Source organism: Ambystoma mexicanum, chromosome 2q (genome assembly GCF_040938575.1).
Source record: "Ambystoma mexicanum isolate Mex_15411 chromosome 2q, UKY_AmexF1_1, whole genome shotgun sequence".
In the NCBI taxonomy this organism is placed as follows: domain Eukaryota; kingdom Metazoa; phylum Chordata; class Amphibia; order Caudata; family Ambystomatidae; genus Ambystoma; species Ambystoma mexicanum.
Window position 1 is genome coordinate 691,640,901 of NC_090924.1, and position 5,000 is coordinate 691,645,900.

Consider the following 5,000-nt stretch of genomic DNA (forward strand, 5'->3'; position numbering starts at 1 on the left):
TCTGTAGTGTAGTGGTTATCACATTCGCCTAACACGCGAAAGGTCCCCGGTTCGAGACCGGGCAGAAACATGGTGCTGGTTTCTTTTTATTTCCACAATGTCAATCGGACACATTTGACCGCATGCAGGTTTCGACAGGTATGGACAGGCCGGCCAGTGCTTTAAGTGGGGTAAGAAATTGAGGGGGGGCCCTCGTTTGGGGGCGTGATATCCGCTGTGGGCGTGGCCTAAAAGTGCACAAATCATAGTAGGGTGCGCAAACAAATATATAAATGTAGTAGAGCATTTATATATTTGTATGCGTACTGGTATGGTTTATGTATTTTTCAAGCGTTCTTTTATAAACATAGCAATGTTACATATTTCTATGTTTATAAAAGGTGGCTTGAAAGTGTACAAACCATAGTAAGTTACGCACACTTGTGTGCTTACCTTACCATGGTTTGTGTACTTTTCAAGCCACCTTTTAAAACATAGACATTTGTAACATATTTCTATGTTCATAAAAGACGGCTTGAAACGTACAAGCCATCTTTTATAAAGCGTTGAGGACGGACAAAACCCAAGGTGGTTTTGTCCGTCGACAAAGCTTTATAAAAGATGCCTTGAATTGTGTACGTTTCAAGCCGTCTGTTATAAACGTAGAAATATTTCTACGTTTATAAAAGATGGCTTGAAACGTACACATTTCAAGGCATCTTTTATAAAGATTTGCCAAAGGAGACAGGCACCTCGGGCTCAGTGATCGCTGCTCTGAGCAGAGATCACAGAGCCCAAGGCGTCTTTCACCCCCTGGGAACCCGCGGGCTCCGTGATCTAATCTACATATTAGATCATGGAGCCTGCAGGTTCACAGAGGGTCAGTGACCTGGCGAGGGCAAACAAAGGAACTGTAAATTCCCTGATGACCCCTCAGATGGGGGGTCATCAGGGAAGTTACAGTGACTGACAGAAGTGCCAGCCAGCCTCAGCGACGCTGTGGCTGGCTGGCACTTCTGTCCACTTGCCTAACGTTACACTGGCGGGCGCATCTCCCGTCGCGGCTGCGGCCGTGGCGGGATAATGCGTCCTGCCATGGCGTGGTGGGACCGGGGGGCCCCGGCAGGGCCCCGGCTCAGCCCCACTTTTTGGAGACTGGCAGGGCCCGGCCCCGGCAGGCCCCGGCCCACTTAAAGCACTGAGGCCGGCACTACGCCATGAGTGATCTGAGGCCAGCCCTTATTTGCACCCTGCAAACTGTCCACTGGCTCCATCAGTGGGCGTTTCCTGCCATCCCTGGGTCCTTAAGTGAGTGTTTGGGTACTTTTGATGCAGAGATCGGGGCATGAAAACCGGCGCTGGCACCTGGCGACATTGGGTACTGAAGAATCTTTCCCAATCCTGCCCATAGCTGTCTGGGTGGCCGAGTGGTCTAAGGCGCCAGACTCAAGAGACGCCGCTCTTCCCTGCATCTGGGTGTTCTGGTCTCCGATTGGAGGCGTGGGTTCAAATCCCACTCCTGACAAGCCGGGCTCATTTTTTTGAGCACATTTCAGAGTGTAAGGCTTGCGGAAAACCTCGTGGGGGCCCCCGAATGCAGCGCCCGGCAAGCCTCCCTGTTCTCTTCTGCTGCCTTGCAACTGGAGCTGTCTGCCAGAGACGCCGGAGGCACACCTGCCCTTAAACCCCCACTGGCCCACGGCTGCAAAACCTGCATTTTCTAGTGGCTGGCTTGGTGGCATATGTCACTGAGCCCAGTCTACTCAGGAAGTGAAAAAAGTCCCCTTCACAGTTGGAGAAAGTGCTCTCCTGCCACCTGTCGGTCGTTGAAGGCACCACACCTCAGCAAAATAAAAATAAAAAAACAGACATGCTCAGTTCGGGGGATGTAAAGGTATTTACATAGCAAGAACAGAGAGGCTGTTGGGAGATGACAGAAGCCATGCTGCCCCAGAGTTCTCTTCTGAAATTCGCAGGAATCCAGAGGTTGGAGCGGGCTGAGGGAGTGCGCCTTCTTGCCTCTGTCGGCTTTCAAGACACATCCTCCTGCTGGGAAGCTGCCCACCCTGAGCAGCACAGGTTTGCGCTCTAGGCCGGTCGGCCACATATATCTCGCCTGATCGAGCCCGATCGAGCGGCAGCAGATGGCCTTTGGCCAGCGAAGGCTGCCGCTCTTCTTCTTGTTTCTCTGCTTGAGAGGCAGCTCAGTCCTCTGCGCTTGCGCCAGGGGCAGGCCACGTGACACGCAGGGGTCAGGCCGTGGAGAGACTGGGGCATGGCGCCAAGTGAGGTAAGCAGACCACCCCCTCCCCCTCACTGCTCTCTGCATGCGGTGGCTCGTTGGTCTAGGGGTATAATTCTCGCTTAGGGTGCGAGAGGTCCCGGGTTCAAATCCTGGACGAGCCCTTTTTTTTGGAGCGCCGAAAACAAAAAACACAGAGTCCCCAATTCCCCCCCAAAAATAGTTTGTGCGTGACCGTATCTGGTTCGATGCCCGTCGCCAATGGTTGGCTGCTTTTAAGCCCATGGCCCAAGAGGCAGTGTTGGAAATTCCCCCTCCTTTGTAATGATGCGCTGGCGGCGAGCTGATGTATAACGGTTTGGACATGCCTTCTGGGTGGGGACTGCCATGGCTCGCGCCACTGTTGCATCCAGCTTGGTCTTTTGTATGTGTCTGCAGCCTGTGTGTGAGGTGCTGTGAGTGCTGCCATGTAGGTCCGGCGCAGGCTTGCGCCAAACTTTCACGTTGGTGTGTGCCATCTGGCAGGTACCAGCGGGCCCCATGAGACATCAGTGCCACAAAGCCTTTCAACTGAAAGCTGTCCCAGCACACTAGAGCGCAGCCTACCAGAGCTGTTTCTGTAGTGTAGTGGTTATCACATTCGCCTAACACGCGAAAGGTCCCCGGATCGAGACCGGGCAGAAACATGGTGCTGGTTTCTTTTTATTTCCACAATGTCAATCCGACACATTTGACCGCATGCAGGTTTCGACAGGTATGGACAGGCCGGCACTACGCCATGAGTGATCTGAGGCCAGCCCTTATTTGCACCCTGCAAACTGTCCACTGGCTCCATCAGTGGGCGTTTCCTGCCATCCCTGGGTCCTTAAGTGAGTGTTTGGGTACTTTTGATGCAGAGATCGGGGCATGAAAACCGGCGCTGGCACGTGGCGACATTGGGTACTGAAGAATCTTTCCCAATCCTGCCCATAGCTGTCAGGGTGGCCGAGTGGTCTAAGGCGCCAGACTCAAGAGGCGCAGCTCTTCCCTGCATCTGGGTGTTCTGGTCTCCGATTGGAGGCGTGGGTTCAAATCCCACTCCTGACAAGCCGGGCTCATTTTTTTGAGCACATTTCAGAGGGTAAGGCTTGCGGAAAACCTCGTGGGGGCCCCCGAATGCAGCGCCCGGCAAGCCTCCCTGTTCTCTTCTGCTGCCTTGCAACTGGAGCTGTCTGCCAGAGACGCCGGAGGCACACCTGCCCTTAAACCCCCACTGGCCCACGGCTGCAAAACCTGCATTTTCTAGTGGCTGGCTTGGTGGCATATGTCACTGAGCCCAGTCTACTCAGGAAGTGAAAAAAGTCCCCTTCACAGTTGGAGAAAGTGCTCTCCTGCCACCTGTCGGTCGTTGAAGGCACCACACCTCAGCAAAATAAAAATAAAAAAACAGACATGCTCAGTTCGGGGGATGTAAAGGTATTTACATAGCAAGAACAGAGAGGCTGTTGGGAGATGACAGAAGCCATGCTGCCCCAGAGTTCTCTTCTGAAATTCGCAGGAATCCAGAGGTTGGAGCGGGCTGAGGGAGTGCGCCTTCTTGCCTCTGTCGGCTTTCAAGACACATCCTCCTGCTGGGAAGCTGCCCACCCTGAGCAGCACAGGTTTGCGCTCTAGGCCGGTCGGCCACATATATCTCGCCTGATCGAGCCCGATCGAGCGGCAGCAGATGGCCTTTGGCCAGCGAAGGCTGCCGCTCTTCTTCTTGTTTCTCTGCTTGAGAGGCAGCTCAGTCCTCTGCGCTTGCGCCAGGGGCAGGCCACGTGACACGCAGGGGTCAGGCCGTGGAGCGACTGGGGCATGGCGCCAAGTGAGGTAAGCAGACCACCCCCCTCCCCCTCACTGTTCTCTGCATGCGGTGGCTCGTTGGTCTAGGGGTATGATTCTCGCTTAGGGTGCGAGAGGTCCCGGGTTCAAATCCCGGACAAGCCCTTTTTTTTGGAGCACCGAAAACAAAAAACACAGAGTCCCCAATTCCCCCCCAAAAATAGTTTGTGCGTGACCGTATCTGGTTCGATGCCCGTCGCCAATGGTTGGCTGCTTTTAAGCCCATTGCCCAAGAGGCAGTGTTGGAAATTCCCCCTCCTTTGTAATGATGCGCTGGCGGCGAGCTGATGTATAAAGGTTTGGACATGCCTTCTGGGTGGGGACTGCCATGGCTCGCGCCACTGTTGCATCCAGCTTGGTCTTTTGTATGTGTCTGCAGCCTGTGTGTGAGGTGCTGTGAGTGCTGCCATGTAGGTCCGGCGCAGGCTTGCGCCAAACTTTCACGTTGGTGTGTGCCACCTGGCAGGTACCAGCGGGCCCCATGAGACATCAGTGCCACAAAGCCTTTCAACTGAAAGCTGTCCCAGCACACTAGAGCGCAGCCTAGCAGAGCTGTTTCTGTAGTGTAGTGGTTATCACATTCGCCTAACACGCGAAAGGTCCCCGGTTCGAGACCGGGCAGAAACATGGTGCTGGTTTCTTTTTATTTCCACAATGTCAATCGGACACATTTGACCGCATGCAGGTTTCGACAGGTATGGACAGGCCGGCCAGTGCTTTAAGTGGGGTAAGAAATTGAGGGGGGGCCCTCGTTTGGGGGCGTGATATCCGCTGTGGGCGTGGCCTAAAAGTGCACAAATCATAGTAGGGTGCGCAAACAAATATATAAATGTAGTAGAGCATTTATATATTTGTATGCGTACTGGTATGGTTTATGTATTTTTCAAGCGTTCTTTTATAAACATAGCAATGTTAC

The 5,000-nt window shown here is 53.6% G+C and overlaps 4 non-coding genes across 4 annotated transcripts in view; all 4 read left to right on the forward strand.

Moving 5' to 3' along the window:
• The window catches only part of TRNAV-AAC (transfer RNA valine (anticodon AAC)), a 73-nt gene extending 3 nt beyond the window's left edge, over window positions 1-70 (forward strand). The window contains exon 1 of the tRNA in view: window positions 1-70. This exon is cut by the window's left edge and continues 3 nt beyond it. This is a non-coding gene — a tRNA (tRNA-Val).
• A 2,764-nt stretch (window positions 71-2,834) lies between these two features.
• TRNAV-AAC (transfer RNA valine (anticodon AAC)) lies at window positions 2,835-2,907 on the forward strand. The gene has a single exon. It is a non-coding gene; the product is annotated as a tRNA-Val (tRNA).
• A 288-nt stretch (window positions 2,908-3,195) lies between these two features.
• Window positions 3,196-3,307, forward strand: TRNAL-CAA (transfer RNA leucine (anticodon CAA)). Its single transcript has 2 exons — window positions 3,196-3,233; window positions 3,262-3,307. It is a non-coding gene; the product is annotated as a tRNA-Leu (tRNA).
• A 1,331-nt stretch (window positions 3,308-4,638) lies between these two features.
• TRNAV-AAC (transfer RNA valine (anticodon AAC)) lies at window positions 4,639-4,711 on the forward strand. Its single transcript has one exon. It is a non-coding gene; the product is annotated as a tRNA-Val (tRNA).
• The last annotated feature ends 289 nt before the right edge of the window (window positions 4,712-5,000 follow it).